This window comes from Macrobrachium rosenbergii, chromosome 8, assembly GCF_040412425.1.
Source record: "Macrobrachium rosenbergii isolate ZJJX-2024 chromosome 8, ASM4041242v1, whole genome shotgun sequence".
Classification (NCBI taxonomy): Eukaryota; Metazoa; Arthropoda; class Malacostraca; order Decapoda; family Palaemonidae; genus Macrobrachium; species Macrobrachium rosenbergii.
Genome location: NC_089748.1, coordinates 41,723,258 through 41,738,597, shown reverse-complemented (window position 1 = coordinate 41,738,597; position 15,340 = coordinate 41,723,258). Strand labels below are relative to the sequence as shown.

The following is a 15,340-nucleotide window of genomic DNA, read 5'->3' as shown; positions in this document are numbered from 1 at the left end:
CGGAACCGAGACACTTAACAGCAACGCCTTAAACTGAAACAACAAGAAAAGAAACAACACCAACAACACCAAAAAAAAAAAACAACGAAAATATCAACACCTGTTGGCATCACTTTGTCTTCAAACATTTCCTGCCCCTGCAGGTGAAAATGGAGGAGAAAAAAAAGAGAGAAAAAAAAAGAAAAAAAAACGGGAACACTCCTACAGTTAGGTACGATGTTCCATCGTCTAACAGTGAAAATAAATACGTTCTTTCGTTTTAATACAAAATACGCTTCTACGAACGCATATGCATATGTGTATGTATACATAACATATTTGTGTATATGCGTGTATGCATGTGCGTGAGTATATACTGTATGTATATATATACACATACATACATGTATATACACATATATGTGTATATATATGTACATGTGTATATATATAATATATAATATAAATATATATATATATATATATATATATATATATATATATATATATATATATATATAAACAGATATATATTTGCATGCATATGAGAGAGAGAGAGAGAGAGAGAGAGAGAGAGAGAGAGAGAGAGAGAGAGAGAGAGAGAGAGAGAGAAACTTCAATGCCGAACAAGGAGTGATCATTCACCATCTACTTTGTATTGAAGGTAGGGTTTTCTGTAATTATTTTCATTACGTCGACGTTATCATCACCTCATTACGTGTGAAAGCTTCAAGGTGAATCGCATTGGGAGTTTTCTAACTTCAGTTGCAATTCAATGAATCATTCCACTTCTCTTATAGCTGATGATGCAGACTTTTTTTGGTTGTTCTTCAAAATTTATCGGTAAATATATCGAATGATTACGCTTTATTTCATCACTGGCTTTAAAAATCATTGCAAATATCAATAACAACAATGATTACAAAATATAAACAAAGGCAGGAAAAGTTTTTTAAATATGGCGGACTGATTTTGCCTAGCCAAATCCTCTCGCCCTTTGACCAGCAATCGCAAAAAAATTACAGATCTGGTAATCAGCTAATTATGCCCAATTTTTTTCTTTAATAACAACATAACTCGGGAGCATTCCTAAATAAGAGATTTTATTGCCATGACACATGAATATCAAAACCAGTACCGCTAAAATTTGGTGCTGCTAAAAAATGACGATTACAATTTGAAATTAAAGAGGTTTTAAGTAATAATTATCGCAACAAGGACATTGCACTCACCTTACTAAAAAAAAATTAAATAAAAGCTTATTTGTTGCTTACAATATGAGTCAAGTATTTACGAAAATGAGCAAAAGTAAGGAAACTATTAAAAAATAACTTCATATAACTTTCTTGTTCCTCGCTGCTAGTCTTATGAAAACGAGGGAAGTCAAACATATCGTATATAAACACACACACGTGATGGCATGGGTGAATAAATACATATTATGTGTACACACAGGGTCAGCGTGTGTATATGACACAATGCAAAAATAATGTCAAAACTTGGGTCCCTATAGTGTTATATTACCCCTAATCTCCCCAATCCTATCCAGATTATATATATATATATATATATATATATATATATATATATATATATATATATATATATATATATATATATATATATATATATATATATATATATTTACATACATATACATATACATATAGGCCTTATGTATATTTATAGACATACACATATAAATATACACACGCAAGCTACATGAATTCACAAATCACGCTCATGACGAAGAGATATTTGACGATGTATGCAACACGAAAATCAAAACACTCCCTCAACACTCACTCGCGAGATTTTCGCAACTTTCAGACCACCACCTCCTCCTCCTCCTCCTCCATGTGATAACACAATAATACCTAACCCTGAGGGCACGTCAACAACGAGTGCCCTGAAGACTGACTGGGACATTGACTCCCAGCACAAGCAAGCAAGCAAGGCAAGGCAGCTGGTGGCTGGCTGCTGCTGCTTGTGGCTTGCTTGTAACCCTATGTGCTTCTTCCTGTAATTTTGGTAGCTAACGGGCACCTCGCTCGCTCGCTCGCTCCTTCGCTTGCTTGCTTGCTTGCTTGCTTGTGCTTGCGGATCTGCGTTATTTGGCGATCAGAAAGTTCACCGTTGCGGGAATTCGGATGTGTGTTAAGGTGAAATTTGGTGAAAAATGGGACAATTGATTGATTTGTTTTGAATGATTACATGTATGCATGTATGTATGTATAAATGTATATTATTATATATATACGTATATACGTACATATATCTTATACACACACACACACACACACACACACACACACACACACACACACACACACATATATATATATATATATATATATATATATATATATATATATATATATAATATATATAATGTATATAAATAAATCAATCAATCAATAAATATATATATATATATATATATATATATATATATATATATATATATATATAAACATATATATAAAACATATATGTACTTATATATACATATATATATGTGTATATATATGTATATATACATATACACATACATATATATTATACACAAATATATGTAATATAGATAATGTATATAAATGAATAAATCAATCAATAAATAAACATATATATAAGCATATATATGTACTTATAATATATACATATATATATGTGTGCGTGTGTGTGTCGTCAGGATAACGTCTTCAAAAGACCCAAATAAGCGCGGGTAAAACCGCTAGGCCGTTAATGTCACGGTTTAGAAGCATAAAATGGTCATAATTGTCGGAAGCAAAAAAATGAATATTCTTTGGTGAAAATAAAGGCGCGTTCTATTTACGTTCGTTTATGTTCTACTGAAGTTCCCTCGTTGGGAAACCTCCAGCTCTTTACCGTTTTGTTCGTGACGCGCCGGATTTAATGATAATAAAATAATATTAATCGTAATTTGCTTTTTAGTTCCGTTTAGGCGACAGTTTTGTGGTATCGTTATCTAAATCCATGTTTGAGCTAAACTCTTTTCACTGTTCAATCCTGTATGTACGTACGTGTGTGTGTGTGTGTGTGTGTGTGTATATATATATATATATATATATATATATATATATATATATATATATATATATATATAGTATTTATGTATGTATATATATATATATATATATATATATATATATATATATATATATATATATATATATATATATTTACATTTACATATAATAACCTTTACTTTCCTTAAGAAATTCTTACACGAAAATACCGATAACCTTTACTTTCCTTAAGAAACTCTTACACGAAAATACCGATAATTTCCCGTAATCCTTTGTATTATACTTACGACTAAAAAAATTTTTTCTGTATAACTAAAAGAGAATTAAACAGCATTGTAATCAATATCCCTCCATTTATCCCAATCAACACCTTTAATAAGACTAAATTCACTATATGATACTAGTTTCATTTTCTAAATACATTTTAGAAGCTGGAGTTTTACATAAGATATAATTTTATTTCCTACAAGTTTTAATTATATTATAAATATATACTACATTATGTAGTCCTTTCACTGACATCGGCGTCAATGACCGTAGAAGTCGCGAAGCCTGATAACTTAAAATTACTCATTCATTCGCGGTCTTCCTTCAATACCGTATTTTAAAAAAGTGATCCTAAGCTTTTTAAAAGAAGGAAACGGATAAAAAGAAGGAGTGGGAATAAGACAAAACCGAAAGAGGAAAATGGAATAGGATGCAAAAGAGGAATACAGATGGAGTGAGGAATTTGTACATTCTAGGTTAACCTATTTTTATCATTTTGCCATAACCCAACCACATAAAACATGATGCTTAAATTGGTTAAACATTGTATTTATCAGAGTGCAACTAATTTCGTTCCCATGAAGGTGCGTTAAGGAACAAGTTCCTTATTTAGTTTTCTGTAAAAGAAAACTTTTGAGATGGCTTTGTCTGTCCGTCCGCACTTTTTTCTGTCCGCCCTCAGATCTTAAAAACTATTGAGGCTAGAGGGCTGCAAATTGGTATGTTGATCATCCACCCTCCAATCATCATACATACCAAATTGCAGCCCTCTAGCCTTACTAGTTTTGATTTTATTTAAGGTTGCAGTTAGCTATAATCGTGCTTCTGGCAACGCAACAACACAAGCCACCACGGCCGGCTGAGAGTTTCACGGGCCGCGGCTCATACAGCATTATACCGAGACCACCGATAGATAGATCTATTTTCGGTGGCCTTGATTATACACTGGGCAGAAAACTCGATTGCGCCGAAGAAACTTCGGCGCATTTTTTACTTGTTTAAACTGCACTGATAAATCAAACATACAAATAGATATTTTCCTTCAGTGAAAACGAGAGAACGATTAGGTGGCGATTACAATCGGTTGTACACAGAAAACAAGACAAAAATTCTTTCAAAAGATAAAAATAAACTTATATGTTCCCACACTTTGCTCTTTAATGAAAGACAACAAAAATAATCTTCATTCCCCCACCAAAATGAAGGCATGACCAGAAACCTATTTCTTCGAGACAAATAATAATACAAAGACAATTTTATATATCCAAAGTTACGGTTTCCTAGGTCACTATAAAAGGAAAAAATTGGCGTCACTAAGAGCTAGCTAGAGAGAGAGAGAGAGAGAGAGAGAGAGAGAGAGAGAGAGAGAGAGAGAGAGAGAGAGAGAGAGAGAGAATTTTATATTTCCAAAGTCATGTGTTCCTAGATCAATATAAAAGGAAAAATCTGGCTGTCACCAAGAGCTAGCTAGCTAGAGAGAGAGAGAGAGAGAGAGAGAGAGAGAGAGAGAGAGAGAGAGAGAGAGAGGGCGTGGCCACAAGCCTCAATTCGCCTTGGATATAATGAGGAGACTTGAATCACCCGAACAGAGCAAAGTTAGGCCGAGTTTCGTAACCTCTTTGATCCGCGGAGCTTCAAGGAAAAACTATGGTTAAATAAAAAAAAAAAAAAAAAAAAACAAACGCACTCACTTTTAGCTTCGTCGGTTTAGAGTAAAGTATATATAGATTTGTACATAAAAAAATAATAAGGAAAAAATGCCAACAAATACATTTGTCTTTTTATGAAGAGACAAATCGTTAATGAGTCTCATACACAATTTCTGAATCTGGCCATCTCATTGAGACTGCAACATTTTTTTTCTGTAACATTTTACAGCAAGCAAGCAAGCAAGAAGCAAGGGTATATCTTGAATCATAATCGTAAAATAAAATGTGTTTTATTACCGAGAAACTATAGCACTGCATCTCTAGAAAAGCAAAATAAATAAGAGTAAATAAATAAATAAAATAAAGAATATAAAAAACTGTATGAATGTATATGGCAAAATAAAATGGAATTACCTTGAGGAATTTATTCAAGATTTTTACTACGAATCGCCACCGCCGATTAAACGATAATATTGCTCCAAGGTAATTCCTTACTTTATAACGAGCTAGTTTGTTTATATATATATATATATATATATATATATATATATATATATATATATATATATATATATATATATATATATATATATATATACACAACATAAATGGTTGCTACGCCGAATATCATCATTACTCATCATCGTTACCGAGGCCGTGTAACACAAAGGAACTTTTTGAGAAATTCCGTTACTCCCGTCTTTTTGTGCTTTCACTTCCACAAATCTCCAACCATCCCCACCCTCCCTTCTTACAGTTCTCATAAGAGCGAGTCCAGGGAAGAGGGATCCTAAGGACATGTCTGAGCTATTTCCTTATCCCCTTTATCATTATCCAATAAGAGCTTTATTCTCAAAACTACAAAATCTCTTAGAATTGAACTGAATAGAATTTAGGCCAAAGGCCAAGCACTGGGACCTATGAAGTCATTCAGCTCTGAAACGGTAATTGGCAGTAAAAGGTTTGAAAGGCGTAACAGGAGGAAAACCTCAAAGCAGTTGCTCTATGAATCAAATTGTTAGGAGAGGCTGGAAAGTTAAGATGGAAGAAAGAGAATATGAAAGGAGGTACAGTAAAAGGAACGAAAGGGGTTGCAGCTAGGGGCCTAAGGAAGGCACGCTGCAAAGAACCTTAAGTAATGCCTACAGTGCACCGCATGAGGTACACTGGCGGCACTAACGGAGATACCATGATTCGTGTCTGTAAAGCAATATAGGTTTACGCTATACTAACGTATGATTTTACTTTCGTAAAAAAAATATATATATATAAACAAATAATTTGTTAAAAATCGGTCTATTAGTTTCCCAAATCTTATTCAACCAACTCCTGTCTGATTTACTGTCTTAATATTTCACTAAATTCCAACTAAAGGAAACCGTATGTTGATAACTTACATATCTGAACAACTCAGCAACTACGTAAATCACTTCTATATCTATGACATGTCCACTCACTGTCCTCCCTGTTGCCGCTTTTTTATTTTTAAGACTTGTCTCTCCAGATATCTGATTCAAATACATGCTACTCCACTAATGCCAATGGTCCACTCAACCCTAAACGTTCCAGAAAAAGCTCAGATTGCAAAACACTCACAATATCACACCTGGAACAAACCCAACGAAGACCTAAAGTTTGCGATTTCCGAGAACGAAGATTTAGAAAAAAAGAAATCTCAGGGACTGGATCAAACTAATATATTACAAAAGCGTCTTCGGGAGAGGAGGGATGATCGCTTATAGTACATGCGGTGGCCACTTGGATGCGAGAGAGACGTGGGAGATGAAGAGAGAGAGAGAGAGAGAGAGAGAGAGAAAAAACAAAAACCCGGATGAGGTCAATATGCAAAGAAGTTGTCGATAATCACAGGTTCAGTAAAAGACAGAGGGAGAAGAAGAAGAAGAAGAAGATATCTGGAGCGGGTTTTATCGACACCGTTCGTCTTTCTTATGGTGAATGGGATTATTATATTCTCGCTCGATTCTCCAGTACGTCTTAGAGAAGGTCAGAATTAAAATATAAGAAAGGCTAACCCTTTTTCTAGTTGAGTTGCGGTAAACACGACCGCTACAGAGATTTATGAATATGCTATCGGGTCAAAAGATCATTCCCGAGCCTCCTACGTAGTCAATATTACAATATCGCATTTAACTCGATTTGATTCGCGTCGTCGAGTCCCCAGCAAAACTCTCAACATTATTAAGAGCTTGAGGGTCAATTAATCGACCGAAAATCGAAATTAAACGGACACTACTGAACTGAACTAAATAGAGAATTTAGGCCAAAGGCCAAGCACCGGAACCAATGAGGTCATTCAGCGCTGAAACGGAAATCGACATTAAAAGTTTAAAAGGTGTAACAGGAGGAAAACCTCAAAGCAGTCGCACTATGAATCAATAGTTAGGAGAGGGTTGAGGAAAGTAAGAGAATATGGAAGGAGGTACAGTAAAAGGAACGAAAGGGGTTGCAGCTAGGGGCCGAAGGCACGCTGCAAAGAACCTTAAGTGATGCCTACAGTGCACCAGCACTACGGGGGCAACGGACAACTATTTGATAAGGAAAGTTTTGGAGACAAGATTGTAACTCATTTCACTGGCAAAACGATATTGTAGGCATTCGCATCACTACTGGTAATGCGTAAATCAGTATTAACCATCATTGAGCATTCGCGAATGATAAAATGTAGTTTTAAAAACAGAGAGAGAGAGAGAGAGAGAGAGAGAGAGAGAGAGAGAGAGAGAGAGAGAGAGAGAGAGAGAGCATGTTTATCTACACTACAGTTAATAAGAGTTACAATCATTGAGCATTCACGAATAAAGATAAAATGAAGTTTTAAAACAGAGAGAGAGAGAGAGAGAGAGAGAGAGAGAGAGAGAGAGAGAGAGAGAGAGAGAACATGTTTACCTACACGACAGTTGAGTTACAATCGTTGAGCATTCACGAATAAGGATAAAATGTTACTTGTTTTTAAAAGAGAGAGAGAGAGAGAGAGAGAGAGAGAGAGAGAGAGAGAGAGAGAGAGAACATGTTTACCTACACGACATTTAAAGTTACAATCGTTGAGCATTCACGAATAAGGATATAAAGTTAATTATTTTTAAAAGAGAGAGAGAGAGAGAGAGAGAGAGAGAGAGAGAGAGAGAGAGAGAGAGAGAGAGAGAGAGAGAGAGAAAGCACGTTTACCTACACGACAGTTAAAGAGACGACACACACACACACACACACACACACGGCGCATGCGCACCTGTAGCAATACCCGGCGTTTCTCTTTCTCCCTCCCTCTTCCACAGGACACGACCTCTTCCGGCGAGGGGACAAAACATATTCAAATCACAGGAAACTTTTCTTCCAGCGCGAATGTAGGCCCATCGTCTGTCACGGGGGGCGGAGGGTGCCACTCCCGCCCCCCCGGGGTCCGGGAGGAGGAGGAGGTGGAGGAGGAAGAGACCGTAAGCATGTGGAAGAAAAGGTCGAGGAAAAAAAGGAGATAGAGGAGGAAGGAGGTGAAGTAGGAGGAAGAATGGAAAAGCCAAGGATGGTAGAAAAACTGATGAGTGAGATAAGGTAGGCAGAATAAGGGATACGGAAACAGAGGAAGGAATGAATGGAGGAAGAGAAGATCCCCGTATAGAAGGAGGAAGAGGAGGAGGAGGAGGAGGAGGTAGAGAAAATCAGGAAGGAATGAATGGAGAAGTGAGAAATATAAACACGTAAGGAAAAGAAGGAAGAAAAAATCCCTGTATAGAATGAGGAGGTACAGAAAATCAGGAAGGAATGAATGGAGACATTGCGAGAGATATAAATACGTAGGGAAAAGAAGGAAGGGAAAATCCCTGTATGGGAGGAGGAGAAGGAGGAGCAAGAGGAGGAGGAGAAGGGGTGGGGGGGGGAGGGGAAGACACGAAAGGGGGTAGTGGCTGCATAGGGGAGGGGGCGGGAGTGGATACATTTCGAAACCTTAAGTGATACTGGTGTTGCATCCCTTTGTCGGTTTCAGCAACACTTTGAATGGCTGTAAAAGGACCTCACAATCAACCCCCCTCCCTCTCCCTCTTCTCCTCCCCTCCTCCCCTTCCCCCTTCCCCCCAAACCCATTTTCTGCAGAGCCAAATAGACATCACGTCCGCTGACGAAACTTTTGAATTATATAGCAAAAGGAGAAGGCGTTCACATTTCCTTTGATTACTGTAAAGTGACTGTCGATTTTTTACTTTTTTTTATTTTTTTGGTTAACTCACTAACACGTATTCATCCCCAAGACTACGGTAAATGACGAAGGTTCATTGGAAAACACCTAAGTTTGACAGCAATATATATGTGTATATTATATCATATATGTATTTATAAATAATGTATATATACATATATATTTACGTATGTATCTATGTATATATATATATATAATATTATAGAATACATACATACATACATTATATATATATAGTGTATATATATACATATATATATAAATTTATGTATGTATAAAACACTCATACAAGTCACAATTCCCCTGTCCCGAGTCTGCAATATATTCGGTGATTTAAATCAAATGTCTCTCATATGTTACAATTACTTTTGCATCCAGTGGCACAGTAACTAATAATAATATATCAGAGCAGATTGCTCAGTTGGAAACCTACTGAATTGCATAATGTGAAAATGAAGTCACTCATTTGAAAACACACGCAAACTATTCTCTTAAAACTTAAAAAAAACCTTTCTATAAACTCATACGAAACCACAAAAATTACTTTTTCTAATAAAACTTAAAAGTCGTTTCTATAAACTGCAAGAACCGCTACTAAAATCGACACGTGCCATGATGAAACAGCGATGGAACCAGCAATCCATTGAAGGACTCCGCTGGAGAAAATTTCCTTCCTTCTCACCCCTAGCAAAGGAAAAAACTCCTACGCTCGACTCCCTTTCTTTCGCAAGGCACCGTCAATCCTCAGACGAGAGAGAGAGAGAGAGAGAGAGAGGATTTCTCAAAGGTAACCACGCTTTCATAACTCGACAATTCCTGCGTGAATTGCAAGGCGCTAACTTATTTTCTCGCTCAAGGTTACTCAGACACATTTATTGCCCGTTTTCTTCTGCCTTCGTGGCTTTGCGTAGCCAGGTGATTTGCTTTCCAAGACAGTCATATATTGAAATTATGTCTGAAGCGAAGTGATTACGATGAGTTCAAGACCTTGAGAATGATTTTGAAGTTGTTTATTAATTATACAGTTAAAGAGTTCGTCAGCCCTCATTCACGGCAGTCTGCAGAGATCGACAACTTAGACTCATGGTGAAAAATATTAATTGCCTTTATACGCTAACAGCTAAATCAATCACATAGCTTATACACCTGCGTCTTCTCGTATTTAATTCACACGTGTTACCAAAGGTAAAACGATAACCTGCCCTAATAATAAAAATAAGTCCTAATAAAAAAACCTGTTGAACAAAGTATAACGGACATGTTTTAATACAAAAGTAAACAGTTACCAACGCAACATAAACAATAACTTTCAGTTCATTGTCATTTATTTTTGGAAATACGCTTCTACCTTTACAAAACCTAAAGTCACTGCAAATGTAACCATACAAAGGGAAGCGTACTCTAGACTTAGTCCTGTTTTCTAACTAAATGCGTCCCAATCAAACGTTGGTGTTTAAAAAAAGTTATCTCAAGACAGACGTTTCTCTCGAGGTGGTAAGAATCTACTATAAGACATCAACGCCTATAGTAACATAACACCCTTGAATATAAAATTAAAAATAACAAATCAGGACATTCGAAACCATCACCCACACCCAAGCAAGTCGTCCTGTCTACAGTATAGCTCTATAAAGGAGGAGGAGGAGGAGGCAAGGAACTATTTATAATTCCGCTTTTAAAAACGCCATTCGCAGCGTGTCAAGGCAACAGCACCGCCTCTACCAGCCCTACCACCCCTCCCGGCACTGCCTAACAGCCCTACCACCACCACCGCCACCACCACACCAGGGAGAGAGCACACACGCACACGCACACACACACACACACACACCACCGGACGCAAATTACCGCTACTACACAGTTCATTCACTTCGCGGGCTCCCCCGTCCATGGCTCTCTGTGATGACACGCGCATTCTGGACGGAGTTCTTCCTCGCTGGCGGTCCTTGGCCATTTCACCTTGCTGCTGGTCAGCGATTTGTTCATGTATATTACGTATTCTTTAACGGTTATGACTGTTATTCTTTTCTTTTTTCACCTGAGTAGGATGCGTTACCCCTCGTTTCAATAAACTGTCCCTATTCTGCCATTATTGTTCCCTAATTCTTTGGAAGCTTGAATTTTAAGTCAATGGCCCCTTCGGTGGGCTTATTCCAATGAATTGGGTTCATCTTCTGAATAATAATAATAATAATAATAATAATAATAATTTACGGGGCGTTTTCAATTTGTCCATTCCTGTATTCATAAACTGTCCTTATAAAGAGCGTTTCCAGTTAGTCTAATCCAAGGCTTTACGAATGGGAATTTTTAATCCCGGTCAGTTTTAGATTTATTCATTCTCTCTCTCTCTCTCTCTCTCTCTCTCTCTCTCTCTCTCTCTCTCTCTCTCTCTCTCTCTACTTTCTTCCATATCTAAATAGAGAAACCGAAGACACACGTCTTCCCCACATGGCACGCCAAACCAACAGTTGTTTTAAGAGGCCATTTTTTCTCGACGACCAAAAACCGAACTTAAGAAGCTTTCATAAACGAATGAAAGACGAAGCACAAATAGACAAGGGGCCCAAATATCACGTACATTAACTTAACATCTCTTGGCGGCCTGAGAAAACAACGGTATGGAAGGAAAGGTGAAGAGAGAGAGAGAGAGAGAGAGAGAGAGAGAGAGAGAGAGAGAGAGAGAGAGAGACAAAAATGGTCGAAGTGTTTATAAATACCTCCCCAATATGGCAGAGAGAGGCCACAACGCGAGGTAAAAGAAAATGGGGGGACCGTCCTCCCGGGGAATATTAAATAGGAGAGAGAATTGGATATGCTCGAATTCTGATGAAGATGGAATCGTGACGATGGAATTTTTATCTAATTTTTTTTTTTTTTTTTTAAAGATTACCGAAGGCGAGAGAAAGCTTTGTACGGGACGGCGGGGGTATTTGACCGAATGTGTGAGGAATGGGAATTACGAGGGCATGACCCCTTCTCTTTGATTGGCACAATGACATTACATGAAAGATGACGGGAAGTGAATTCATTGCGGGAGTGGATTAAAACGTACGATAGTGTAATGCACTGAACGAAGTAAAGGGGAATATCGTAATTACTAGTGTAAGAGCTACCACGGTGGTAATAGCTGTATAAATAATGTCAAGTATTTATCAGGAAGACATGAATAATAGTACTATTAATAGTAGTAGTAATAGTACTAGTACTAACGGCTCAAGTTGTAAAAGGAGAAATTCGAGCACCTTATCACAAGGCTAAATTCCCAAACTGTTGAAGCGTTCACAAATACACAGCAACAATATATTATATATATATATATATATATATGTATAGGCCTAATATATATATATATATATATATATATATATATATATAATTTACTGATCACCCCAAGGAGACTTCCTTGTACCTCCTGTCCCCTAATCAATGAGTCAACTCACCTGGCAAATAATGGGTCCTTCGGTATATTATCTCATGCGTACTGGCGTGGTAATAGTCTGGAAGCTGCTTTCATTTTAAGTATAATTTCATTAAAATTCTCTTCAGTGACAAAACACGATTTTCCATTCTTCCCACAGTTTGTACGATTCATTTCCTTTCAACTCATTGCTAAGGACGCATTCACCAATTGCAATCATCAAATCAAGAAACTGGGCTTTCGTACTTTCATAATGTCTCCTTTTTGATATATATATAAAATTTTTATTTTCGTTGGTCACCTGGTGTTCTGTATAATTCCTTTCCGAGATAATTTCCACAACTGAGTCACACTAAGCACTATTCCATTATCACACTGATAAGATACCGACGATTGAAACTTTTTTCAACATCAGTCTCGTAAGTAACTCCAGCCAAACAGAACCATTCACGAGCGAGAATTCACCGCTAAATCCATGTGGAGACGGATACATATCCTACGGACCATCATAGAGTGGCTATCACAAAAATTTCATCTTCTTAGAACGATATAATAAATACGGATACATAATATAATATATAAATATATATATCTATAATAAAATATATTAAGAGAGAAATTCTTCCTTCCTTCCTTATCTATCTCTCTCTCTCTTTCTTTCTTTCTCCCACCCGGAAAAAAAAAATAAAACAACAACTGGGATCACCAAAAAAATGTACACCTCTTAGCAGCGGGGAGAGAAAAGTCGGACTAGCACTAGCAGCAAGTAAGTAGCAGCGCGGAGCCCGAAAACCCAACACGACCGATCAGCTCCGAGTCGGTATTTACATAGCGGAACCCTCGTCTCTCGCACCTCACTGGCTGTGGCCCGACTGGGTCTCTACTACACTCTACCTCCTGCTGCCTCCTCCACCTCTCTTCTGGTAGAGGAACAAATTACAGTGCGGCGTAGCCCCCTAGCGGCCACGGCAGGACTCACAGACTGACTTACACACACACACACACACACACTCTACCCCTGTAACTTCCCAGCCAAGCCATGAGCCATGACACTTGCTCTAAATGCAACAGACTTTCGAGCCGAGAGAGATGTTGCGAGGATTCAGCGCTCTGCCTTGCAGAAGAAGAAGAAGAAGAAGGAGGAGAAGAAGTTGCAGGGTCATTCACGTCCTCGGTCCAGCGTCAAAAAAGAGGAAAGGAAGAAAGAAAGGAAGAAAAAACAGTGAGAGACGACGAAGACGAAGACGATGAGAGGTATTGCGATATACAGCAACGCAAACACTCCAATGCTGTTGTTGTTTCGTAAGGAAAGGCAAGAGGTGGTAGGGTACTGCTGTACTACTACTAATACCACAGTCACATCTTTCGGAGGGAGAAAATAGACAGAAGATGAATGAAATGCGTGAGGAGGTCCAGAAAATAAAATACACGATTAGAAAGTTACAAGGTAAGAAATTTACTCTCTCTGAACACTGTACTGCTCTTAAACTTGTCAATTACAACACCAGTCACAATTAAAAAATAAAACTGCGTCTTTCTAGTTGCTAAGATCCCTCATACCTTTAAGAACGCACAGCGGAAACAAACAAAAGATAAAGTTAGACAATGGAATTACTTTTAAGTGAAACAGTCCTTTACAGCTGCACTCCAGATACCAACCCTTGTTAAAAGTGTCTCAATACTCTGTTCAAAACCACTTAATGAATTACAGGCAATTTCATTTGCATACGAGATGTATATTAATGTCGCATAAAATGTTTCCCAAGAATATGAAAGAATTTGTTTCTTTGCATAAAAAGCTTTGATGACCACTTACGGGCAACAATGCCCTCGGGGTATCTATGAGGGTATATGCAAAAGGGCTGGTATTAAATGCCCCGGAGGACAAAGAATGCCACGCACAGTTAAACACGAGAATTAAGATAATGACCTTATCAATCGAGGAAGGGAAATGGGTTTTAAAGGAATAAGGCAACTCAGGCATTGCAGTAATAGACAAATAAATTTTTTAAAGGGTTATGCAGTGTTAAAATAAACATTAAGACGCTACACATTACTCTGAACAAAAATAAAAAATGCACTAACTTTAAAATCTTTCATACAATGACCAAGACAATTTTTTTTTTGACAGCCAATTACATTTGACATCTCCTACTGCAGTACGGTGGGTGGGTGGGGGTGGGGAAGAGAATTGGAGGATAGGGGAGGGGGGGAAGTAAGGGGTGGGTGGGGGAAGGAGGACTCAGAGGCTCTCATTCACCTAACAACGAGAGAAATAAGTTCGCTTCTTATATCTCTCCCAAATGTCGATGACCTTACGCTCGCCTCGTTGTCACCACTGTACCAGCGATAAGCAGCCTTGGGTATCCTTATCGTAGAGGTTCGTGTCCCGTGATAAGGCCGCGACTTGTCTTCGGTGCCTTTAACAGTGCTTTACTGTTTGTAAACAAAGAGAGTGCTTATCAAGGCAGCCTATTCCTCGTGTGACTAAGCAGAGGGAGGAGGTGGCATTTACAGCCCCTGTAACTGTTGTGCGTTTTTCCCAGAGATAATGTGGCCTCAGGATTGCTCCTAGTTAGGCAAAGACAGCAGCAGTTCGCCTGACTTGAAATGGGGGCACTTCGTGTTGCATTTTAGTCAGTTTTCTTAATTACGTGGCCTGTTCACTGATGAGAATGTGATAACAACAACAGCAATAATAATAATAATAATAATAATAATATAAAACTGTTATAATCTGTGGATATCACTTCGACATGACTGGCGT

General features: G+C 37.7%; 1 protein-coding gene across 1 annotated transcript in view; it reads right to left on the bottom strand.

The window, feature by feature from the left end:
• The window catches only part of LOC136840748 (protein tramtrack, alpha isoform-like), a 234,778-nt gene extending 221,241 nt beyond the window's left edge, over positions 1-13,537 (bottom strand). Inside the window, exon 1 of the mRNA XM_067107585.1 lies at positions 12,596-13,537. The gene's annotated coding sequence lies outside the window, so the exon portion shown is untranslated. The remainder of the gene's footprint in view (positions 1-12,595) is intronic.
• Between the last annotated feature and the right edge of the window lie 1,803 nt (positions 13,538-15,340).